This window comes from Schistocerca cancellata, chromosome 10 (genome assembly GCF_023864275.1).
Source record: "Schistocerca cancellata isolate TAMUIC-IGC-003103 chromosome 10, iqSchCanc2.1, whole genome shotgun sequence".
NCBI lineage: Eukaryota > Metazoa > Arthropoda > Insecta > Orthoptera > Acrididae > Schistocerca > Schistocerca cancellata.
Genome location: NC_064635.1, coordinates 218754435 through 218781993, shown reverse-complemented (window position 1 = coordinate 218781993; position 27559 = coordinate 218754435). Strand labels below are relative to the sequence as shown.

General features: G+C 40.2%; 1 protein-coding gene across 1 annotated transcript in view; it reads right to left on the bottom strand.

The window, feature by feature from the left end:
* Positions 1-22578, bottom strand: part of LOC126106827 (tryptase-like) — a 103080-nt gene extending 80502 nt beyond the window's left edge. The window contains exon 1 of the mRNA XM_049913223.1: positions 22558-22578. The gene's annotated coding sequence lies outside the window, so the exon portion shown is untranslated. The remainder of the gene's footprint in view (positions 1-22557) is intronic.
* Between the last annotated feature and the right edge of the window lie 4981 nt (positions 22579-27559).

Here is a 27559-nt window from a genome sequence, read left to right as displayed (position 1 = left end):
ATAGCATATCGAGGACGAGCATATCCCAAAAAGATCAGCATTCACATAAAATCATGTTTTTTTTCATCAATAGTCAAAAACACTTGCTTACCATTTTATGCAAGCTTGTTATTAGCAAGATCTTTTATTTACTCCATTTATATAAAATAAAAATAAAACTTCCTGTCAGATTAAAACTGTGTGCCCAACCGAGATTCGAACTCGGGACCTTTGCCTTTTGCGGGCAAGTGCTCTACCATCTGAGCTACTGAAGCACGACTCATGCCTGGCACTCACAGCTTCACTTCTGCCAGTATCTCGTCTCCTACCTTCCAAACTTTACAGAAGCTCTCTCATTCTAGAATAAAAATATATTAGCGAAATTAATATTCTATATTGCGCACATTCAAAATTTCGTCACAAATATTTTTTCTCGTCTCATTTATTTGATCAACAATATCATTGGAAGCGTCATATAATTTCTCCACAGAATAAGATATACTGTTGATGTGAATATTGTACATTTCTTTACTTTTATCTACTCTGTGCACAATAAAATAAATATTAAGTGTGTGTTCTACTAATTTATAACAACTACATTTACATTTTCTAACACAAATTATTTTATCTTGTTGAGGTGTTCGACTATTACTGTATAATCATCCTGAATGACGATTTTTGGACGATACAGCACAAACTTCGAAATAATTTTTCTTGGCATATTGCTTAGAAGTGGCACGGTAAATAATTCTTCAACAATACTACATGGGAAACAATATTTCTCAGTTGTAGACATTCTTGGTCTTTTTCTTGTATTTCTATTGCTTGTTGTTCAATAATTTTATGAGATTTATCTCTTTCAACATACTTAAGATAATCCATTAACATAATTTCTAAAGGACTAACATATTCTTAGTTCCTTACATTGTTTTGTACTGAATGTCATTACGGAATTTTTAAAATTTTCAACACCTCATCAAATCCATCGTTTAAGCAAGATTATTTGGTCTTAATGTTTTGACTTCATCTGGAATGTATTCGTATTCTAAAGGTAAAGTACAGTTGTAATTTATTTACTATTTTTCGTATTCATTAAGAAATTTATGTTAATCTCTTTTATACCATGTTTATTTTCCAGGTAGGAAATATTTTCCATCTGGAGTTCCATATAGAAAAGTTAAAATATCATTTGTAGTTACTACATTTTCTCTTCTGACAATGGAATCCGAATTTATCTCAACCATGTACCTAAATTAAATTGATAATTATTCTTCTGAATAAATTCAAATATATTCATTGCATTGCAAAGAGCATTAGACATACTTGAGACTGCTTCAGCTGCAGCTGGAGATGGCTCCATTTATATAGAATAATTATATATTAGATAAAAATATTTACAGTACAGTATGCACAATTTCTTTTTCATGAAATGTATATTGTATAGGAAACTCATAAATGAAATATAAGATACACAGTAGAAATGCTAGAGAAGGTAAAATAAAATTAAGAGTGTAAAATTTTTATCTATACAATTATCTAGGCCACAGAAACATGTTTATTTAAGAAATGAAAAGTAGTCTGAACAATTGGAAGTCAAGAAGTGTAAAATTTGTGAAGTGGAGAAGAGAGTTGATATTTTTCACTCATGTAAATATATAAAGGATAAATATTCACATATGTGTAGATAATTATTAGAAACTATAAACAAATAAATGTATTAAAGTGGTCTGTGTGTGTGGAAAACTATTACTTCTGATTAATATAAGAAACATATAAAATAAAATTCGTATGAGGAGCATTTTAAGATATTGTTATCTATAAAGTTTCACATGAGGAGCATTTTAAGATATTGTTATCTATAAAAAATGATGATTGTGATAATTCATGTTATGGCCAAAAATAATAGGTACCAGTAACTTTGTACAAGGTTCACTTAGCAGTTTACCAAAAACATTTGATTTGAAAGAATTGAAGAAAAGATATCTTCCACTTTTATTCAACACACAAGAAAAATAAAAATTGCTTAGGATCAGTTCCAGATACTCGATATTATTGTGCTGACACTATGACACTAAAAGATAGAGAAGCATCTCTCAAATGGCTTAGCTACAGAGATAAAGAAAATTATGTGAAGAAAGGAATTAATGAGTACTGTAAATCTGATGTTGATATCCACTACTGGCCATTAAAATTGCTACACCATGAAGGTGACGTGCTACAGATGTGTAATTTCACCAACATGAAGAAGATGCTGTGATATGAAAAGGATTAGCTTTTCAGAGCATTCACACAAGGTTGACGCTGGAGGCGACACCTACAACGTGCTGACATGAGGAAACTTTCTAACCGATTTCTCATACACAAACAGCAGTTGACCGGCATTGAAACATTGTTGTGATGCCTCGTGTAAGGAAGAGAAATACGTACCATCACGTTTCCGACTTTGACAAAGGTCGGATTATAGCCTATCACGATTGCAGTTTATCGTATCGTGACACTGCTGCTCGCGTTGGTCGAGATCGAATGACTGTTAGCAGAATATGGAATCGGTGGGTTCAGGAGGGTAATACATAACGCCTTGCCAGATCCCAACGGCCTTGTATCACTAGCAGTCGAGATGACAGGCATCTTATCTGCATGGATGTAACAGATCGTGCAGCCACGTCTCAATCCTTGAGTCAACAGATGGGGACGTTTGCAAGAAGACAACCATCTGCACGAACAGTTCAACAATGTTTGCAGCAGCATGGACTATCAGCTCGGAGACCATGGCTACGGTTACCCTTGACGCTGCATCACAGACAGGAGTGCTCAACGAGAAACCTGGGTGCATGAATGGCAAAACGTCATTTTTTCGGATGAATCCAGATTCGGTTTACAGCATCATGATGGTTGCATCCGTGTTTGGCAACATCGCAGTGAACGCACATTGGAAACGTGTATTCGTCATTGTCATACTGTGTGATACCACCCGGTGTGATGGTGTGGGGTACAATTGGTTACACGTCTCAGTCACCTCTTGTTCGCATTGACGGCACTTGACGTTACATTTCAGGTGTGTTACAATCCGTGGCTCTATACTTTATTCGATTCCTGCGAAACCCTACATTTCAGCAGGATAATGCACGATCGCATGTTCCAGGTCCGTATGGGCCTTTCTGGATACAGAAACGGTTAGACTGCTGCCCTGGCTAGCACATTCTCCAGATGTCTCACCAATTGAAAACGTCTCGTCAATGGTGGCCGAGCAACTGGTTCGTCACAATACGCCAGTCACTACTCTTGATGAACTGTGGTATTGTGCTGAAGCTGCATGGGAAGTTGTACTTGTACATGCCATCCAAGCTCTGTTTGACTCAGTGGCCAGGCATATCAAGACCGTTATTGCGGCCACAGGTGGTTGTTCTAGGTACTGATTTCTCAGGATCTATGCACCCACATTGTGTGAAAATGTAATCAAATGTCAGTTCTAGTATAATATATTTGTCCAGTGAATACCTGTTTATCATCTGCATTTCTTCTTGGTGTAGCAATTTTAATTGCCAGTAGTGTATTAAGAAGAGGTAGATACAGCTAATATTAATTCCTTCTTCTACTTAACATTTGAAGGTGTTTTTTTATGGCTATTTACAGATTTAAATATTTAACTAAAAATACTAACGCTGTATAGGATAAAGAACAGAACGAAAATTATACTAAATAATCTGTAGGCTGGTTATACAGTTTAAACAATAGTTATATCCATCATGCTCTTAATAGTGGAGACGTAAAAATAGCTAAGACAAAAATAGATGGATTTGAGGAAGAAAGTATCACTGTTTATCAATAATGTGGTTGCTTTCAGCATAGTTGTAAAAAATGTTTTAAAAATGAGACAATTAAAAGTAAAAGAAGGAACAATGGAGTCAATTATGAAAAGAGTTTAACAAGAAGTGCAGAAATACGAAATGCAGGATATAATTTAGTGGAGATGTGGGAATATGATTGGTTTAACGGAGTAGAGTATAAAAAGCTTACAAAATTAAAAGAGTTACCAGAAGTTGTCAAACCATTGAATCAAAGAGATGCTTCTAATAGTGGTCACACAAATGCAATAAAATTAAGACCTAAAGGAAATAATGTTAGCTCAAAAATAAAATATGTTGACGTATGTAGTCCTTATCCTACTGTGAAATTTTATAATTTTTATCCTGTATAACATCTGAGAAAAATATATGAACAAAGGCATTAGTCCAAAAATTGATACGGTTTGATTACATGTAAAGTATGCCATCGAAATTATTGTATTATCCTGTTTCACCAGTAAGAATAAATGAAAAGCTGTCGTTTCGTGTGTATGAAATGTACTCAAGGAAAAAAAAGTGCAATCACAATTGTGATCAAAGAAATTGTATAGGAACTTGCACAACTGATGAAGTAAAGATATCTGTAGAAAAAGGATGTCTATGAAGTATGTGATTTTAGACATCAGAGCAACATGTTGTTTAAAAATTATGTCAAAGATTTTACGATAATAAAATCAGAAACCAGTCCACATGAATTCGAACCTCATGAAGAGTATATCAAAACTGTTACAGAGAAATTAGGTCCTGATAGAATAATGGAAAATCCAGGTAAACGAGTTGTTGCTAAGATATGTCTTAATTCATTATGGGGGAAATTTGGGCAAAGGAAAAATATGAGTCAAACTGAATATGTAACAAATTTACAGCAATTTTACGAGGTACTCTTGGATGGATTAGATAATAGAGATTAGATAATAGAGATATAAATTTTATTACTTTCAATATGGTTCGAATGAAATTCAGTTTCAAGGATTATTCTGTGGAAAATAATACAGCTGCAGAAATTTTTATAGCTGCATTCACTACATTAAATACACAGCTTAGACAGTATGATATCTTACATAAACTAGAAGCATCTGATATATGTTTTCCTACAGATAATGTAGTATATATTGATAATGTGATAATGCTGTGGAAATAGGTTGTATGTTAGGCGAATGGACTGATGAATTAGGATATAACTGGATTACAAATTTGGCTTCAACTGGCCCGAAAAGTTATTATTATGAGAAAAACGATGAAAAAACGGAGATGAAGGTAAAGGGATTCACATTAAACTTTAAGAATATTCAAAACATGAATGGAAAATCTATGATCAGATTAATTGAAAGTGAAGTGAAGGAAAAGATACAATTAGAATACAGTCTGATCATTAGAGATGTTTGTACTAAAAATCTAGTCAATCTAGTCAATGAAAAGGGTAAGAAAGGATTCTCATTTCAGTATAATAAAGAGTTGTCCGAGAAAATTATGATACAGTACTATATGGAAATTAAAAACTGTTTATTATTTAATAAATATTAATTAAATTAAAATAATTTTTCTATTATATGAGTCGTTCCCTTTAAATTTTTATATTTATTTTTAATGATTTTTTTATATTCATTTTTGTGAGTGGGTTGCGTTTGCTCATTGAACTATCTGCTAGTGCACTCAAGTGACCCATTTACTAATACTGAGCACACTAGAGAAAAGCATTGTAATATTTACGAGAAACTATTGTTCAGTGGTTTGCTCACCTCTTCAGCTTCAAATATAATTTTATTGATGTAATTTTTATATTGATTTTTGAAAGTGGGGTGGATTTGATCATTAAATAATACCCTAGTGCACTGAATGTACCTACATACTCCTTTTGTACCCGAGTTTCAGGTTTTCGGCACCAACCTGTCATACAGTTTCTTCAACAGCAGGCGCATAGTGACAGCTTCATGCAGCAAGGATCATGGTATCTGCTCAAAGTGACTGATGAGCTCCGTAATCGTCAAGCGACGGTTCTCCAGGATACGCTGCCACACCAGCTCAACCAGGCGATTACTGACGAGGGACGGTCGCCCTCTGTGCTCTTCATCGTGAACACTTTGACGACTTTTCATAAAGAAAAGCCTACACCAACGACACACCGTCTGCTCATGCTGTTCTGCCAATGGACCTGATTAAGCTGACGATGAATTTCGATGGGAGCTAAGTTTTGTGTGTTAAGGAACGAGGAACGGTATCGCTGACCGAACCTCGAGGGCGGTGGGGAGAAAACAAGACGCGACATTTCGGGGCACTGCTGCCATGGTACTGGCAACAGCAGTTGCCTGTCCAGCCAGCATTTGACTGTCACGTCATAGATCTGTGGCGAATGCACAATTTTCCCGGATAAACACGTCTACTGTGAAGGAAACATCATGAGAAAACTTACTTTCTGGATGCGCCTCGTAGATAGTGTTGCAACGTAAACGGTACGTTGCTAACACATTTTTAGAATATTGTGGCATCATAGCTGAAGTGTAGTACATAATTTCATCCTTACAATGTTTTCCTTATACTTAACGTCAATTACATCACAGAAATTTTGGGCAACAGTTGTTAACAATTACAATTTTCTAGCAATACTTTATCTTCATTCTTTCCATCTCCACCTGACTTGTACTTAAGATTTCACAATCATGATGAGACATGTTTCGAAAATAATTCTGATATAAACATAACACATTGCACTTTTGCACAGACTGAATACCCTTTAGACATTTTGATATAGCTGCAACATATTGAATGCACTTTAGGCGTTTAGATACTGCTGCAACATAAACATTTCATTTTCTGACATATTTAAAAATATTGTGACATCAGAGATGAGGTAAAATAATTAATTTTAAATCCATCTAGTTCCAAAGAAAACTGATGCAAACATTCCACTTTTTCTCTACCGACGAGTAGAATATTTTTGTGTCATAGATGGGCAGAATAATTAGTTTAAGACTCTGTTGTGTCTTAAAAGATGTGTGGTCCATAGATACGACTACTCTTTACAGACTAGTTGTTAACAGTAAGAACACGTCATGGTACAGAGACCGAACTACTGTCGCTTTTTAACACTGGACCATCTGTTCGTAACAGTAAGTAACTGCCATGTGAAACAAGAGTTGGTTTCATTAATTAAGACTTTCAGGTTGAATTGCCGTGGTCCATATATAAAACTTCTTCTTCTTCCTGACCTTTCGTTGCCTACTGCGGGCAACATCTTCTGAGGTCAGTCGGCTGCGCTCTGTTTTCAAGTTCTTATCAGTGGCACTTCCTCTGTCGCTCCCTCTCTTGGAGAAGTGTCTTATCTTTGAGTCATACTGTGTGTAAGCTCTTTGGTGAGGTAACAGCATGTAGCTTAGAGCTACGCAACAGCATTGGAGTGTTTTGCTGTGCATAAGGAAGTGTCTTAAATATGTTGTTTAGTGTTGTAGCCACCTCTGGGGCACTCTGGGATGCTATCTGGGTAATCTCTCTTTCACATGACAGCGAAAAAGAAATCTATTGGGTCACGGTCAGTGAGTCATCCCAAGTCATCCAGCAACTGATTCCACAGCAAAACATGGACATCAGCAACAGGGGGGAGGCACAACAATGTGGGGGGTATTCCCCCTCTGCTACTTTACATACATTGTATTCAACATGTGAATTTATTTTTATAGATTTCTTCGATATATATATATATATATATATATATATATATATATATATATATATATATATATATATATATAGTCTACCAATTTATGTTCCATATAACTAGAGTGTGCTTACAGAGAGGCGCCTTGCGGCGCGGGGCTCAGACGTGAGGCATGCTGTCTGTGTGTGATCTTCGATGCTGCTGCACGCGCAGCTGCACGACGACTGATGCCGTCTTTACTGATAACAACACTGATATAGCTGCCCGTCATGGTCTCTAGAACGCCACATTCGGTCTGGCAACTTGAATTTAGTGCTCGTGGTGGCTCGTTAAAACTAGAGCCACCGCGTCCCCACCACTCGCCTCACGGCAGACAGAGAGCGTGCACCAGCATCGAAGATCACACAGAGAGAATGCCTTTCTATAGGAGGAGATTTAGGCGTTCGCGCCTTCCTATTTATAAGGTCATAGATGATGTTGAAATTACTATAACATCAGGTCTTGGAGGTCAAGTGATTCTTCAGGGCCCGTCTACGTTTTGTGGAGGTGTTTTGCAATTTAGTGTTACCAAAACTAAAGCTCCACAGCATGGTAATGGCTGGATAATTATTGCCATTGTACGGTACGATGGTAGTACCGTTAGAGGTGTTTCTGGATTGGAGGCTTTCAATAACAGAGATGTTATTGCTTTTCGAACATTTCAAGTTGGCGAGGTGTTCAATAGGGACATCGGAACGTCTTATTTTACTAGCAACATGGCTTTTACTTTGAGGACTCGGAATCATCGGAAAATAAATGAACAAGAGGGTGTCTGCATTTGGGTCAAAGGATCCGGAACTTGTTATGAAATAAAACTTGTTGGTGATATTGTTTATTATTATAAGCATTAAATAAAGTATGTGTCCTTGAACCTTTTTCCTTTAAAAAAGAAAAAAAAAACTACACACTGATCTTGCAAAAAGCCTAGAAGCGATTCTTCTTGGTGTTGTAGTTGTAGCACTCAGGGGCACTCTGGGATGCTCTCTGTGTGAGTCGGCGGCTCACCTCAGAAGATGTTGCCCGCAGTAGGCAACGAAACGTCAGGAAGGAGAAGAAGTTTTATATATGGACCACGGCAATTCAGCTCGGAAGTCTAATTAATGAAGACGCCGGCTGTGAAAGCTTACATGTTATGAAGAGTTGGTTTCATTTCGCAATTTCAATGTATGAAAAATATTATTTGCGGTAAAACTGATGTTTGACGACCACATTTTCCCAAGTCATTATTTGTATGCTACAGGCAAACATTGGTTTCTAATGATTTACAGAGAATGTGTTACAATATTCCATGGCGAATGATATATGATGTATAGCTTCCAATAAAAGTTGCCAACATGACAGGTGGGCCAATCCATATACTAATTTTTTGAAGCCAGTAATGTAAACATATTTGACAAAATTTTCGATATTTTAGGCAATTTAAATACTTTCACATATTTTTGTATTATAGTTAGAATACTTCTGAGAACAGGCTAGATTGAGTTACATTGTAATAGTAATTTTAGACATGTATGATGCAGTTTTTCATAAATAACTTCAGTTGTTTCAATACTTTCGACCACAGGCCAGATGGGATACTACAGTGTAGTTTGCTCTTTTCATTTTAATGGTGACTGAAATTGTAGGTTATGATAGAAGGAGATTTGAGAGAGGTGGTATAATATGCAGTGTTTCCTCAAACAATTTAATGTATAATGTGATTTCTGTGCATTATTTTAAACTACGCTTTTATTGGATGGAAAAAGAAAAGGGAGGGGTATAAAGTACACAATTGGTCTGTACACAAATTATGTCAGTTGACACAATTTAAAACTGGAAACACTGAATATCTTTGATTTTCAAGTGAAGGTTACGCAATTTTTACTGTGTATCTGGCACCATATTTGCAACATAATTTTAATACTGCATTCTGATTTGTTGGAAAAAGAGGAGGAGGCGTACAAAGCACACAGTTCATCTATTCCCACCATCTTGTATTTTTAATATTGTAATATGGTTAGAGATGTTGGGGGAAACACTGTTAATTCCTAATGAAAACAATTGGTCTGTTACTTCCATCCTGAACTTTTGTTTCATTTTTCAGTACTGCACTAGGCTTGACTGGAGATAAGGGGGAGTGACTTTTAATTTCCCCTTAACGCAGTTGGGTTATTTCCACTATCTTGCAATTTTAATATTGTGCTATGGCTGAGCAGAGATACGGAGTACTGCATGCACTATGAGTGGTTGCCGCAAGGGGGAGGATTTTTGACACTGCATTACAATTGGGTAGAGATAAGAGGTCCTGCATTGTGATTGATTGGAGATATGGGGTGGACGACACGGTTTCATTTCATACTAACACAATTGCACAATTTCAGCAACCTTGTATTTTTAGTTTTTGTGTTTCATGTTTAATACTGTGTTACATCTAGGTTTATACTCTGCAGTCCACTGTGAGGCGCATGGCAGAGGGTATGTCTCATTGTTCCAGTTATTAGGGTTTCTTAATGGTTCACATATGGATTGCAGGAAGAATGATTGTTTCATTGCCTCTGTGTGTACAGTAATTATTCTAATATTGTCCTCACAATGGCTATGTGAGCAGTATGTAGGAGGTTGTAGTATATTCCTAGAGGAATCATTTGCAGCTGGGCCTTGAATCTTTATTAATAGACTTATTCAGGATAGTCTACGTCTGTCTTCAGTATCTCTGTGACACTCTCCCACGGATTAAACAAACCTGTGACCATTTGTGCTGCCCTTCTCTGTATACTTTCAATATCCCTTGTTAGTCCTATATGGTACAGGTCCTACATTCTTGAGCTATATTTTAGAACCAGTCGCACAAGTGATTAGTAAGCAGTTTACTTTGTACATTGTTTGCACTTCCTCAGTATTCTACCAATAAACTAAAGTCTACCACTTGCTTTATCCACGATAGAACCTGTGTGATCACGCCATTTCATATCCCTACAAAGTGTTACATCCAGGTATTTACATGAGTTGCCCTACTCCAACAGAGACTGACTAATATTATAGTCGTTGCCTACTCCATTTTTTCACTATGTGAAGTGAAAATTTTACATTTCTGAACATTTAAAGCACGTTGACAGTCTGTGTACCATTTTGAAACCTTATTAGGATCTCACTGAATATTTACACAGATTCTTTTAAATAGTATTTCATTATACATTGAATCACCTAGGAAACTGATATAAGCATTCGTATTCGAATACAGAGATATGCAAACAAGCAGAATACGGCGCTGCTGCCGGCAACGTCTGTATGAGACAAGAAGTGTCTGGTACAGTTGTCAGACTGGCTACTGCTGCTACAATGCAGGTTATCGAGATTTAATTCAATTTGAAACTGGAGTTATAGTCAGCACACGAGCGATGGGACACAGCGTCTTCCAGATAGCGCTGAAGTGGGCGTTTTCCCATACGACCATTTCACATGTGTTCTGTGAAAATCTGGAATCCGGTAAAACATCAAATCTCCGACATCGCTGCGGTCAGAAAAAAGTCATGCAAGAAAGGAAGCAACGACGTCTGAAGAGAATCGTTGAAGGTGGCAGACGTGCAGCCCTTCGACAACAAGTGTCAGTGTGCGAACCATTCAACGAAACATCATCAATAAGACCCTCTCATGTACCCTGCATGACTCCATGACACAAAGCTTTATGCCTTGCCTGGGTCCGTCATTACAAACACTGGACTGTTGATGACTGGGAACATGTTGCCTGCTCGGACGAGTCTCGTTTCAAATTGTATCGAGGAGATGGACGTGTACAGGTATGGAGACAACCTCATGAACCCATGGACCGTGCATGTCAGCTGGGGACTGTTCAAACTGATGGAGGCTCTGTAATGGTGTGGGGCATGTGCAGTTTGAGTGATACGTCTAAATACAACTCTGACACTCTGACAGGTGACACGTACGTAAGCATCGAGTCTGATCACCTGCATCTATTCAGGGCCATTGTGCATTCTGACGGACTTGGCCAATTCCAACAGGACAATGCGACACCACATACGTCCAGAATTGCTACAACGTGGCTCCAGGAACACTCTTCTGAGCTGAAGCACTTCGGCTGGTCACCACACTCCCCAGACATGAACGTCATTGAACATATCTGATACGACTTGCTATGTGATGTTGAGAAGAGATATCCGGTGCCTCATAATCTCACAGATTTATGGACAGCCCTGCAGGATTAATGATGTTAGCTCCCTCGAACACTACTTCAGACAGTAGTCGACTCATTGCCACGTCATGTTGTGGCCCTTCTGCATGATCGCGGGGTCCCTACACGATACTAGGCTGATTTATTAGTTCCTTTGGCTCTTCAGTGTAGATAACTGCATCATCTTCAAGAAGCCTGATTTTACTATTGATATTGTCTCCGAGGTCATTAGTGTAAACATGATCCGTAAGGATCCCAACAGACTCCCCCTGGCACACCTGAAGTTGCTTCTACATCTGACAGTTAGTCTCCATCCAAGGTAACAAGTTGCGTCCTTCCTACCACAAAGTCTCAACGCAGTCATAAATTTCACTTGATGTCGCATATGGTCTTTCTTTTGACAATAAGCGTAGGTGTGGTACTGAGTCAAATGCATCCCGGAAATCAAGAAATACACTATCTACCTGACTGCCTTCATCCAAAGCTTTTAGTATGTCATGCGAGGGAAGTTCGAGTTGGCTTTCACATAATCGATGTTTCCGAAGTCCATGCTGGTTGGCAATGAGGTGGTCATTCTGTTCAAGATATCTCCTTTAACTTCAGAATATGTTCTAGGATTCTACAACGAATCGATCGATGTCAGTGATACTGGACGGTAGTTTTGTGGATCACTTCTACTACCCTCCTTGTAGTCAAGTGCGACCTGTGCCTCTTTTCATGAATGGGGCATGTCTTTTGTTCAACGGATCTGTGATAGGTTATAGTCAGATGAGGGGCCAACTTAGGCGCAAATTCAGTGTGGAATCTGACAGGGAGTTCATCCAGCCCTGGAGCTTTGTTCAGTTTTAACCTTTTCAGCAGTTTCTCAACACCACTGACACTAATACTTCTTTTATTGATCTTTTCAGTGGTACGAGGATTAAACTGGGGCAATTATCCTGAGTTTTCCCTTGTAGAAGAACACTTTAAAACGAAGTTAAACATTTCAGCTTTTGCTTTGCTACCTTCAATTTCAGTTCCTTCTCATTCACTAGGGACTTCAAAAATGGTTCTGAGCACTATGGGACTTAACATCTGAGGTCATCAGTCCCCTAGAACTTAGAACTACTTAAACCTAACTAGCCTAAGGACATCACACACATCCATGCCCGAGGCAGGATTCGAACCTGCGACCGTAGCGGTCGCGCAGTTCCAGACTAAAGTGCCTACAACCGCTCTGTCACACCGGCCGGCCACTACGGACTTGACACTAGCTTTGGTGTCATGGACAGCCTTTACATATGACCAGAATTTCCTTGCGTTCTGTGAAATATCACTTGATGATATTCTGCCACGGTAGTCACCATAGGCATCACACAGTGGTCTATTGAAAGCCAAACACATTTCACTGAGCATCTTTCAATCTATAACTTTACGTTTTGTTTTACACCTATTATGCAGTAATTTCTGTTCTTTAAGAATTTGCTTTACAGTGACTGTATACCAGTGAGGGTTGTTCCCAATATGAACTGTTCTACTGTCACATGTATATCAAGATCATATTCAACTATTCATTTCAACTTTAGCCAGAGCTGAAAGTGTGAAGTTCCTTATAGAGATATGACACTACTGACTTTTTTATCTAGTTTACTGAACGTTTATATCTTTCTACATGTTTTAATTGTCCTTCTACTTTAGTAATTATTGTTTCCACAACTGTGTCATGATACCAGTTTCGATGCATACATCCTCAAAGAGGTCATGTCTATTTTTTGCCATTAGATCCAATATATTTCCATAATGAGTTTTAGGCAGATTTCAGAGAAGGCATTTAGTAATGTTTGACAGAATGTCTTATGACGCCCACAGCTAACAGAACTGTAATTTTCCAAATTGATTGTTGCATGATTAAAGTATGTGCCATGGATGACAGTGTGATTGGGGAACTTATATACAAGTGAACTAAGGTTTTCTCTATAGTTTTCGGTTACATCAGGAGACGAATCTGGTGGACGATAGAAGGATCCAATTATCACTTTATGTCCACACTTGGTACTAATACATAAATTTGCCCCAAAAACCTCACTGCTATAAATTTCAGGTTTCAATCAGCTTTCTGTACCTAGTATTATGAGAGCTTTACTGCTTTTCATGAGCGCTTGAAAATCTGGAACTTTGTTGTTAGCAGATGCATCGGCAGTTCACCATTAGGATTTTAATACTCTAACCTGTAAGTGCCATTGCTTCCGATCTTACACTAATAGTTATGGGTTTCCTACAGCTATCGTTATCTGGATTGGATGGGGAATCGCCTAATCTATAAAGCCATGTCTACAGTTCATACAGTCAGCTATCTGAGTAGCAGAATCTGATGTGTAGTGCACAACAGACCCGTTTAGGGGGTCCCTACAGTTCTGAAACCTATGGAGCAAGTCCAGGAAGTCTCAGCCTAGCTTTTCACAGAACTGTAGAAGCCTCTGCTTCAGTCCTTCCACTCTACTCACTACCAAAGTGCCACAATCAGTACTGGAGACAATGCTGCAAATTGTGAGCTTCGTTGAAAGTCCATACACAAGGTTGGTCTTCTCAACCTGGTCTGTCATTCGCTGGAATGACCCAAGAGTGGCCTCAGAGCCCAGACGACAGGCATAATTTATTCCAATACCCCTTCAGTCTGCAGTTGGTTGCGCCCTGTTCCCTCAGTGGCTGCTGGAATTGTGTCTTCAACATGCTGAATGAGGCCAAAAGGCATACACACTGAGTGCACCTAGCGTCCTTTCTCGTCCCTTGCTGCCATCATTAGCTGTATTTTCGTGCTGCCGACGATTAATTGACCCTGCCCTCATGCGTTTGCCTCTTCCTGAGACTGGACAAAACAGGTTTCCCTAAAATAGTTGAAGTGAGTCGCACTGGCTACGATTCGTTGGAAATTAGGAAGGGGACTTCCCACTCATAAAGGTGATGTCAATGTTGATGTCAGTAGTTCAAGATCATAAATGATATCATGCGTGATTTATAAATAAGGCCAACGACCGATTTCCAGGGCAAGTAGGGTGTCTGTGGAGATTCTACCTGTGTCAGAATGCCTATAGTTACACTATCCTGGCTGGTTGGATGGTGTAATGGGGCACAGGCACCAAATTGCTTAGCTATCGGTCCGCCTGCAGCTGGAATGTTGCACAAGTTGTCGATGTCACAGCTGGGTGCTAGATAGGCAAACAACGCGAAGTCGACGAATGTGGTTCACAGTCGTTTATAGGGTAGCTCAAGGCAATGTACAATTTAACTCTGTCATTCAAGCACTTGGATTACGTCATGCCACCTTGTCTCGTGTGTGCTGTGAGAACTTACGTATGAGGGCAGTAACTCAATGATGACAATGCTTGCCCTCAACTATTGCAGACTGTAACAGCGAAAGATGCGACACAGTACAGCAAATCACTCGTGAAAAGAGCTACAAGTAGTGAACAACTTTGAAATTCAGAGCTACAAGCAGTGAACAAGTTTGCAATTCATATCACTTACTTGCTGCGGTGTAGAATGTATCTTCCCAATCCTTCGATGCAGTTCACAAGAATCTTCTCATAGATTAGGAGAGGGGAGTGAGGGTATAGAATAATATTAGTGGATCTCAAAGGCACAGTGACAGGTCACCTGGACTGGTGCTGCACTCCAGTGGCATCAAAACCATGGAAACGATATCAGGTGCTTTCTTCTGTCTGTTAACTGGACACTATATAGGTTGGAAGGGGAGGTATTATTGTTTGGTAGTTTTTACTTTGGATGAAGTACCGATATTTATTTGATTTATTTGGTTTCACATCATCTGTCATCAGTGAAATATTATAAAACCTTTTGCATCCTCATGGGAGTTCACTGCTTGTGGAATGGTATGAGATATCTGCCGACATACACCCAATCAAGAATGTTTAGGGTTAGAAGAAACTTGCAGTGCAATATCACAGATCAGATGATCTCAGGTGAGCCCACATCAAACAGTGGTACAGGTTTCAACAGCAACTCCTTGCTTACCTTGTCGACAGGCCTAGCATGTTACAATGGACAACGCAGAGCAACACATTATTGAATGTAGCCCAGCAGCGACTATGATTTCACGGATAGAAATAAAACTTGCATACCTGTCGATTCTTCCATGATTTATAGCCCTCAGATATGCACCCATGTCAGGCGTTACATTTATTCTGATGTCATCCAGTCCTCAGTCATTGTTGAACAATCAGATAATTTCCACAAAACAGCATAGAAATAACCTGAGTAAACAAAGAACTGAAAAAACCTAACTATGTATTATATTACACCGTGCAGTCACATTAACGTGAACACCTGTCGGGATACTGCTGCTCATGAACACACATTGTGAGCTGTGTGCCACGCTGCATTGCCCTGCTGGTAGGTGCCAGAGGTCGAGGAAAAAGGAACTGCATGTAGTGGTGGACGTGGCTCCCAAGGATAGAAGCATACTTGTGCTGATCCGTTGTGGCTTCCAGAATGACGAGATCACCCACGTAATGCCGCAAAAACTCTTCTGAGACCGCAACACTCTGTTCTCTGGCGCAGACCCTTCTGCCGATTTTTTCAGGGCGTTTATTTTCAGACGTTTCACGCTGCACAGCCCAACTGCCTGATGGAATATAAGGCGAGCTTCATCTGGAAAGGCCGCCTGTCCCCACTCACTGGACGTCCAGCCTCTGTCACCAATGAAGAGCAGGCAGCATGGCTGCATGAGCCAGTCGTCTGCTGCAGAGACCCATATATATAGCAACATTCGCTGAACGGTTATTGAGGAGATACTGTTGCTAGCCCCTTGGTTTATCTGGGTGCCCAGTTGCTCAACACATGCACATCTACACTCCTGGAAATTGAAATAAGAACACCGTGAATTCATTGTCCCAGGAAGGGGAAACTTTATTGACACATTCCTGGGGTCAGATACATCACATGATCACACTGACAGAACCACAGGCACATAGACACAGGCAACAGAGCATGCACAATGTCGGCACTAGTACAGTGTATATCCACCTTTCGCAGCAATGCAGGCTGCTATTCTCCCATGGAGACGATCGTAGAGATGCTGGATGTAGTCCTGTGGAACGGCTTGCCATGCCATTTCCACCTGGCGCCTCAGTTGGACCAGCGTTCGTGCTGGACGTGCAGACCGCGTGAGACGACGCTTCATCCAGTCCCAAACATGCTCAATGGGGGACAGATCCGGAGATCTTGCTGGCCAGGGTAGTTGACTTACACCTTCTAGAGCACGTTGGGTGGCACGGGATACATGCGGACGTGCATTGTCCTGTTGGAACAGCAAGTTCCCTTGCCGGTCTAGGAATGGTAGAACGATGGGTTCGATGACGGTTTGGATGTACCGTGCACTATTCAGTGTCCCCTCGACGATCACCAGTGGTGTACGGCCAGTGTAGGAGATCGCTCCCCACATCATGATGCCGGGTGTTGGCCCTGTGTGCCTCGGTCGTATGCAGTCCTGATTGTGGCGCTCACCTGCACGGCGCCAAACACGCATACGACCATCATTGGCACCAAGGCAGAAGCGACTCTCATCGCTGAAGACGACACGTCTCCATTCGTCCCTCCATTCACGCCTGTCGCGACACCACTGGAGGCAGGCTGCACGATGTTGGGGCGTGAGCGGAAGACGGCCTAACGGTGTGCGGGACCGTAGCCCAGCTTCATGGAGACGGTTGCGAATGGTCCTCGCCGATACCCCAGGAGCAACAGCGTCCCTAATTTGCTGGGAAGTGGCGGTGCGGTCCCCTACGGCACTGCGTAGGATCCTACGGTCTTGGCGTGCATCCGTGCGTCGCTGCGGTCCGGTCCCAGGTCGACGGGCACGTGCACCTTCCGCCGACCACTGGCGACAACATCGATGTACTGTGGAGACCTCACGCCCCACGTGTTGAGCAATTCGGCGGTACGTCCACCCGGCCTCCCGCATGCCCACTATACGCCCTCGCTCAAAGTCCGTCAACTGCACATACGGTTCACGTCCACGCTGTCGCGGCATGCTACCAGTGTTTGCGATGGAGCTCCGTATGCCACGGCAAACTGGCTGCCACTGACGGCGGCGGTGAACAAATGCTGCGCAGCTAGCGCCATTCGACGGCCAACACCGCGGTTCCTGGTGTGTCCGCTGTGCCGTGCGTGTGATCATTGCTTGTACAGCCCTCTCGCAGTGTCCGGAGCAAGTATGGTGGGTCTGACACACCGGTGTCAATGTGTTCTTTTTTCCATTTCCAGGAGTGTATTTGCCGCAGTCATCGTTCATACACTACTGGCCATTAAAATTGCTACACCACGAAGATGACGTGCTACAGGCGCGAAATTTAACCGACAGGAAGAAGATGCTGTCATATGCAAATGATTAGCTTTTCAGAGCATTCACACAACGTTGGCGCCCGTAGCGACACCTACAACGTGCTGACATGAGGAAAGTTACCAACCGATTTCTCATACACAAACAACAGCTGACCGGCGTTGCCTGGTGAAATGTTGTTGTGATGCCTCGTGTAAGGAGGAGAAATGCGTACCATCACGTTTCCGACATTGATAAAGGTCGGATTGTAGCCTATCGCGATTACGGTTTATCGTATCGCAACATTTCTGCTCGCGTTGGTCGAGATCCAATCATTGTTAGCAGAATATGGAAGTGGTGCGTTCAAGTGGGTAATACGGAACGCCGTGCTGGATCCCAACGGCCTCGTATTACTAGCAGTCGAGATGACAGCCATCTTATCCGCATGGCTGTAACGGATCGTGCAGCCAAGTCTCGATCCCTGAGTCAACAGATTAGGACGTTTGCAAGACTACAGCCATCTGCACGAACAGTTCGACGACGTTTGCAGCAGCATGGATTATCAGCTCGGAGACCCTGGCTGCGATTACCCTTAACGCTGCATCGCAGACAGGAGCGCCTGCGACGGTGTACTTGACGACGAACCTGGGTGCACGAATAGCAAAACGTCATTTTTTCGGATGAATCCAGATTCGGTTTACAGCATCATGACGGTCGCATCCGTGTTTGGCGACATCGCGGTGAACGCACATTGGAAGCGTGTATTCGTCATCGCCATACTGGCGTATCACCCATCGTGATGGTATGGGGTGGCACTGGTTACACGTCTCGGTCACCTCTTGTTCACATTGACGGCACTTTGAACAGTGGACGTTACATTTCAGATGTGTTACGACCCGTGGCTCTACCCTTCATTCGATCCCTGCGAAACCCTACATTTCAGCAGGATAATGCACGGCCGCAGTTTGCAGGTCCTGTACGGGCCTTTCTGGATACAGAAGATGTTCGACTGCTGCCCTGGCCAGCACATTCTCCAGATCTCTCACCAACTGTAAACGTCTGGTCAATGGTGGCCGAGCAACTGGCTCGTCACAATACGCCAGTCACTACTCTTGATGAACTGTGGTATCGTGTTGAAGCTGCATGGGCAGCTGTACCTGTACACGCTATCCAAGCTCTGTTTGACTCAATGCCCAGGCGTATCAAGGCCGTTATTACGGCCAGAGGTGGTTGTTTTGGGTACTGATTTCTCAGGATCTGTGCACCCAAATTGCGTGAAAATGTAATCACATGTGAGTTGTATTATAATATATTTCTGCAATGAATACCCGTTTATCATCTGCATTTCTTCTTGGTGTAGCAATTTTAATGGCTAGTAGTGTATATGGTCTATGGTGCAGAGGAGATGCCTTACGATCAGTTTTGGATAGCGCCATTATGCCATGCATGTTGTACTTCAACAATAGTTGCATGTGAACAAACTTGGCCATTTCGGAAATGCTTCCAATCGTATCCCAAAAATGAATGATGAAGCCGTTTTGGATGTCAAATAAATCGGTCTTTATTCATTATGACACCCCTGCAATTTGTGCGCTGTCAATCCCCCCCCCACTCAAAACTCTTTATATACCCTCCACTGCTAATGTTGCCACCTGTCATCTGTGAGTGGTTATTGCACTTTGATGTTGAACAAAGGTGATGGCCACATTAATGTGACTGAACTGTGTAAAAAGAAACTATAAGTTTCAGACTGCACACGCTGCTTCGCCAGGCTGCAGCACATGACTTTCGCTAAATCACTACTGTCTCTCTCGTTCTCTCTCTGGGAAGTGACAGCGCTACTGTACCTTTACACTACTTACTGCTGAGAGGAGCTTTCTCGGGCAGGAATATTACGGCCACGTTGTGGCTCAAATAGCCCTCCGTGTTGTAGTCCAGGTGGGCCACGGCCCAGTGCGCAACCACGATCCAAGCTGTGCTCTCGTTCTTATCCCGATGAACGCTTCCCAGTTTAATGGTAAACTTCTTACGTCTGCAAGAATAAATGTATTTTCAATTACAAAGCAGACAGGTGATGCCAATAATTTTTGCGTATAGCTAATGGTAATCAACGCCACGAACATTACAAGGCAGAAGGGAACACAGCTACTCTCTCTAAAGCTGTAACAGGTGCCTTTTCGTATATCTAAAGACACTCACAAACACAATCTTATCTATCTGACTACAAATAATATATTGCTATGTCTCAGTTAGGATTTTAAATGATTACAAAGTAGATACTGGCTATTTACACATTGTATTTGAAAGAAGATGACAAAGATTTCTGGGCAAAGTGAAGGAAGAAACAGGTTGGAGGAGACTGTAAAATGAAGAAATGTACGACATGATGAACCGGTGTGATGTAGCACAAAAACTAAACGTTGAGCTACTACAATGGGCTGAGGGTATTGTGAGGGTGACCGACGGTGCTATTTCAAAAGTAATACTGGTAGCAAGGTCAGATCGAAAGAGCCCCTTGCAAAGATTATGATCAACGCGGGAGGATATGCTACAGACAGACCTGCAGCAGACAGGATTCAGAGGAAACTGGATGGGAGCAGCGCACGACAGGGTCTTCCGACGGGCGAGGGTGGGGGGCCAGTTTGTAAAACCGGTGCATGATCTAAGGTCCCTTATGGCTCGTTGAAGAAGTAATGCGTACCAGAGGGTTATAATTAAGATGCAGCTACTCGTGGAGGTGTAGTGTGGTCTGTGATTATCGTGTGGCAGCGAGACTTGGTACATAAGCTAATGCGTAAATGCGGAACCGATTTACGCTGGAAAAAATTGTTTTAATTTTAATAGCTGTATGTGAGTCAATGGTAATAAGAGGTAATATGTTTATAATGAGGTAAATGACAATCATAAAAATTCAGTGCACTGGGAAGAAATTTTGGTTACTTCATTTTCACCTGTTTTTTCTTGCTAACTTCATCTAAACCTTTTTCAGTTGTACTTTGGTTTCGTTTAAACAAAAGCACTCTAGGTGAGGGAACAAAACAGGTCATTTGTAACATTATTTAATCACTATGCTGAATTTACTTTTTAGTATCTGTTTAATATTTGTATTTTTCTTATTTTCTTTGTTCATATAAAATGGTATTTTAAGGTTTGTTTCTCTTTGTGACCGACAGGTGGCTAATCACTGTCTAATAGGAGTTTTCTTGTACCTAATTATCTCACTGCATTCAATAATTCTTTTTAGTTAGTCCAATCATGGTGGTTTCCTGATTTCATATGTGTTTCTGGTTGATTTGTTCCCTGTCCTTATATGTGTTTGTAGATGAGTAGTAATGGTCTGTGTTCTGTGTGTAGTTGCGTAAGATAGTGAAATATGTGAAATGTATGTACACAAATAATATTTATTTTTCCTTCTCTTTTATGGTTAATGAATGATGTGTAATGTATATATTTGCTTTTCTTACTTATTTTGTAACATTTGAAACATTTTATCTTCACAATTTCTAGAAATATTATTTTTGCTCATTTGCACTGTTATGATTACATTGCACGAGCAGTTTTACTATAGTACCTTATGGATTATTACTACGTTAACCTTTTGTGTTAATAGTAAGCTTAATGAAAAAACCGGTTACAAGTTCTTAGGAACATATGTTAACATGTATGTCAGTTCTTATATTCCAGCCATTTTTCTTGTATAAGGCTTGGATTGTAACATATATTCTGTTTGGCAAAATAAACACTTTTTGGCAAAAAAAGGTAACACCAAATCTCGCAGAAACAAGTAAATCGAATTTTGCATGAACACTGTATCTTGCAAAAAATAACACCGAATTTAGATAAAAATAACACCGAATTCGGAAGAAATAAATATCGAAAAGGAAAAAACCTAACATGAAAACTGAAAAACCGCCATAATGGTAAAAAAACATAGAGTTTGGCAAAAAAATGAATTTGGAAAGAAAAACACTGTAATTGGCAGAAAATTAAGACAGACAAGGAATAAAATAACATCAAGATTGGCCAAAAATAACTGCGAAATGGGCAAAAAACTAATGTGACAACGAAGTAGCACCGAAACTGACAAAAAGCAACACCGAGCTCGATCAGAAATAACACCAAATATGGCACTAAAATAAAACTATTTTTTCATGACTCTATGGATAGGTAGTCGTCAACTTTAAGTATCATCGATTTTAACTCTGAACATACGTCATTGGAGTTGTAATGTCGGATCGTCCTTCGTGTTCGAGGCTAAACTGTGTACGGAAAACAGTACTGTCAGCTCGCTTGATGAAGTGGAAGTCCTGCACTAATTCGCACTTCCGTTTGTCGTGACAATCCCATGTAATAGTTAAGTACCAAAGTATCGGAATCATAGCTGCGAATACTGGAAACAACAGTTTATTGAAGTGTAACGTAGGACGCGGTTCTCCCAAACGAGCATACATTTGAAGCACCCGAAATGAGACGTTACATCACTGAGCGGCGTCCCTTGTTGCGCACGCTCGACAAGCGCTGTCCTAGCCCAGCTGCCGCTGCCGCTGCCGCCCCCACTCACCCGACGGTGCAGAAGGCGCCGGTGAGGACTGCGGTCCTGGTGATGAGCGACCCGCCGCACAAGTACTGGCCGTCGGCGAGGACGGCGGCCTGGTGCGGGAAGCGGCCGAGCGCGGCGCCGCTGCCGTTCACGACGCGCCCCCCTTCCCCCGCGTGCGGCGACTGTGCGCCTGGAACAGGAGGTCACAGTTCTGCTCAACTCTCCTGGCGTATATTGACTTGAGATCCACGGCCAACGCAGAACCTACGTCTAATTGACAAGTGAACACGGAAGGCTCTTTCTTCTCTAAATATAACAAATTCACAAACAGAGAGTACATTAGTACAACATAGAGTTGTTTGAAATTATTTCTACCTTTTTATACCTTTCAGTGTGCTTATATTTACTCTGTCAGTTCACATAGCGCTATCCCTGTTTTCGCTTTCTGCTTCCTTTTAAGGGGCTCCGGAAAGGCTCAAAATCACGAAAAGTTCAATTTTTACTTTTTTGCGTTTTCTGAATCTGCAGACTATTACCTTTTAATAGATATATAATTTATTCAATTCCGAAGACTACAACTATTTTTAAATTTTTTTTTGAAATGTGTTCTACATGGGCGTGACCCACTGTGGCACTGTTAAACTGCTGTCAAATGGTGTTATTATTAACGTCCGTGTTCATCAGGTACATTTTAGTGATGTGAGATAAAGTATGTGTTGTGGCTAACCTGTGATGGTTCAATATATATCGCTGGTGTGATTGTCGATTGTTTCATGTTTATTTACTCTGTCGTTATCTCGAAAATATTCGTAATTAATTCTGTTTCTTGAGTCTCTGTTTTGTTGAAGTATAATAATGAGTAAAAGTAAAGTTGCTGTTGCGACTTTCAATGATGGCAACATTGTAAGGTGCAAGGTATTTAGAAATATGGGAATGAAGATAGGTTCTAACATGGTATGAACGATGCTTGCTTTAGACAAGGAACGCCTTCGGGCTGCAGACAGGGCTGTAAAGAGTCTAGAAATACGAGCAAGAGTAAACAGAAGGAGGAACAAGAGGAAGCTGGAGGAGGAGTTTGCAGAGGATGAAGATAATCCATCCTATGGACCTGAATGCACTAAAAAGTTAATCCAATCTTTGTCGCTCGATTCCCAAAACTTTTATTTTCTCATGCTAATTACATGTTTTCTAAGGATCTTCCAAACATATTTGTTTCAAACTTTCAGTAAATGTTACACAGTACCTTCTGCATAATTTAACACAGCCTTTTTCCAAAAAACTGTATATTCTTGAATATATAAATAAAAAATTGCAAAAAAATGTTGTGAATTTTCATTACAATTGAAAAAAAATCATCTTTAATAACTGAACTAAAATTTTGTAAAATCCCTGTGTTAAGTTGTAGCCCATATTCCAACAAATAATCTGTAAGAAGTTCAACTTCCTACCTCAAATACTTTGTGAGGAAAGATGTAATTTATAAGCGTTATTTTAACATTGCAAGTATAGGGCGTTCTGGAGTCCCTTAAGCAATTATGTCCATTATTATTATTATTATTATTTATTTTATGGCCTTCATTGGACCACTCTAGTCAAAAATACAAAGTTGTAAACAAGTTGTTACACAGGGATACAATTTGGCTCAACAATAACTTAATATGATACTTAGGTAATACAATTGAGTGGCAAAACTGTCCATGTCCTCCATAACCGGTATTGAGAAAAAGTGGAAAAACTGTTTTCACTGGGTAAATACACACTGCCCTACACTGTACGTAGTATACATAAGTATGGATTAGTACACTTGCATATTTCCACATTTCAACAAAAACCTGATCTTCTCCACATGCCTTACAATTTTTTTCAGCTTTAAGAATTTTTTCTACTTCTTGGAAAGTTGGAGGGTCTAGTTTGTCAGGTTTGGTTTTTATTGGGATATTTATGTTGATTTGTAAGGGTTCTTTGGGTTCTTCGCAATTCAGAAGTTTGTTTAATGCTTTTGCCATGATTTCTGCATTTTGCTTGTTACTGTGTGTCATTCTTCCACCTTCATCTTTCAGTATTAGTGTAGGGACCTCATATTGTTGTAGTTGTTTCCCAAAGATTTTATAGTAGTTCCTGTCTAACATTACTAACATTTGTCAAAAGACTACAATATTGTCTAATTAGCAGTCACATAACGGACCTAAAACGTAACAGCCTCGATAAAATGATCCCAACAAGCCCAGTATGAGAGCATTACTTAACTCATTTTGTGGCTCAGCTTGTTCTTCTTCTTTTCTTTTTTTTTCTCCTTTAGTTAGGACGCAGCTGACGCATCTGTGTCAGACGCCGCCTGTGGCAGTGACTCAGCGTGACAGCAGAACGCTACGAATATTTATACTCCATATGAATCTAAGTGAACTACTTGAGTTATTCTCCGACTTTGTTGAGACTTTACACATTGCTTTTTGTTATTGCTAAAATTATAGTGGCCAAATTTCATTTCATTTTTTATCATAGTTTCGAAGACAGAAAATTTTACCTAAATATCACAAAAAACCATTCTGGTATTTCAAAATTGATCTAGTTACGGCAACAGATTAACCTTCAATATCGTATGGATACAATGAAAAGTTCAGTAGCCAAAAGCCAGTCAACATAACATTTGTAATTTTTATTTGACGTGATATTCAAACATTTTAAAATTGATATTCACTTAAATTTTTTATGTGAGTGAGTGGGAGTGACTGAGAGAATGAATGAGAGACGTGTGAAATTGGGAATGTTTTATTTTGTGAAGATCTATGTGAAATGCAAATCTTAGGAGCATTCCTGGGAAGAACCACAAGTCATGTGACACACCTTTGAGTGAGCAGCGTTTTATAAAAGGCAGCCAGAAGAGAAGTTAAGAACGTAGTAATTTTGTTACTTAATTTTGGATTTATTGTACTTTATTTGGTTTATAGTTAAAAAACAATGTAATAAATTGATGGTTTTGCTTACGTAAATTTACCTTCTGAATTCTGGTTGGATAAGACAGGATCTCGCCATGGGAATCATTTAGGAGAAATTTCTGATCGGTAGTTCAGACCAACAGTCAATCAGAATTGAGAACTTCCCGTGTCGAGAGAGTGGTGCTATATGTACGAAGACACTGCCTGGGAGAACCGATTCCGGACCACTGTGCTGAACACATTGTAAGATTGATACTTTAATTTGCTATGATGAAAGCGGTACTGATGGACAATAAAAGCGGGTTAAAAGCTGTGAGCTGCCTGGGGAAGTTAACCTTGCATTACTGCGCAACTGTTTCACCAGGTATCCAGTCTAGCTTACCAAATTCCCAACCAGACTAACATTAATTATAATCTTTTAATAGTCATACGACAACCGGTGATATATATATAAAAGTGAATTTAAATAAAAAGAAATAAATCAGTTTATATTTGGAAATTTATTTTAACATTGATCATTGAAATTTCAGCATATTAAACGTGAGTTATAACTGAGCTGGTGCCTTATTTAGGACTGTGAAAATGTGAGTTTGCAATCTTACGGAACACATCAAATATGGATGCAAGATCGGGAGACTGCATACAACACTGCATTCATAAAACAACACACAAAGAACGTTGAAACGTATGCAAGAGAAAGTTAACCACTACCAACAGATTCAAATTTTCACCCAAAGAAGATACGTTCGTAGCACAATCCTGTCCGTCATGTAATTACCACACACTGGTATACTAAATTCATATTAACTCTGTGAAATCTTCGCGAAAAGAATAGCTGAGGGCTACTTTGATGATTACACCACTTGCTTCACGTGGTCGACTTGGTGTACACAAAGAGTGTAACTCCACAATAATTTTGATAATTAAAATAAATTAGATCGAAAAGCAATTTACAAAAGAAAAACCTCGAACTGGTTACTAACGTCTTACTGTTAACCTGACGGGTCAAACAGTTATATAAGCACGTGGTACTGGTCTCGCAAAGTACACCCCACGTGGTTGAACATAAAGAAAAGTTGCTATATTGGAAAATATTGTCAAGACGAGACGTTATAATCACACAAGCATTCGCATTTAAGATTGATCTTAGTTAGAGTTACTGATCAACACGTGGTTCCACTTTACTCACAAAGTAGTGACAAAGCAACTACCGGAAAATAATCTGAACTTCACACGAGAATTACACTGCGCTGCAATTTAAGATAACATTAGATATTTTAGAGCTAAACCTGAAATAAAGGTGATTAAATTTTCAGTTAGGCTGAACTTAAGAAATCCATTGTCCTACGGACTTAGCAGACACGCGCTTAGCCGGAGATCTTACCACTTCAGACGCTCGCCACGGACCGACTGACCTGCGCTCCTACCGAGCGTGCTACCGACTCAGCAACAAACAGCAGCTGATTGACTGCCACAAGATACCAGCAAACTTGCAGATGGCAATACGCAGAATCGTGGGCAACAGATAAGATCAGCAAACAGAAATTACACATGCAGTACAAGTTTGGCTATATTCTAAGACTGGTGCAAGGAATACAACAAGAGGCAGAAGTAAAGGGAAACCAACTGTCCCTACCAGTACACCAGTTGAACAACAGTTAGATGCAGCAGCAGAAGACGGAAGATCACAGCAGTGGGCATAAAACCATACATAAAACGAAATAAAGATTTCAGTCAAACGTCAAATATTGGGAGAGAACAGCAGCAACTCTGAAGATGCTGATGACGTCCAGTACATTTATTCCTGTGACACTGGCAGGTACACAAGTAGTGATTAAAATGTCGAAACAGTGGAGAAGGGGACTTCATTGTAGTGAGAAGGAGAAGTGCCGCGAGTGTCCACCATTATGTTGCTCAAGACATTATAATGAACAATGATGTCTGCGAAGTAAAATTTTTAACAGAGTTGTTTTTACTACAAAATTTAAAGCTGAAGTAGAAGATGGTTCTCCTGTTGTTTCAAATGAAATAACTGCCAAACTACCCACTCCAAAAAATGGCACTAGAGCTGGCAATGAAAACATGAT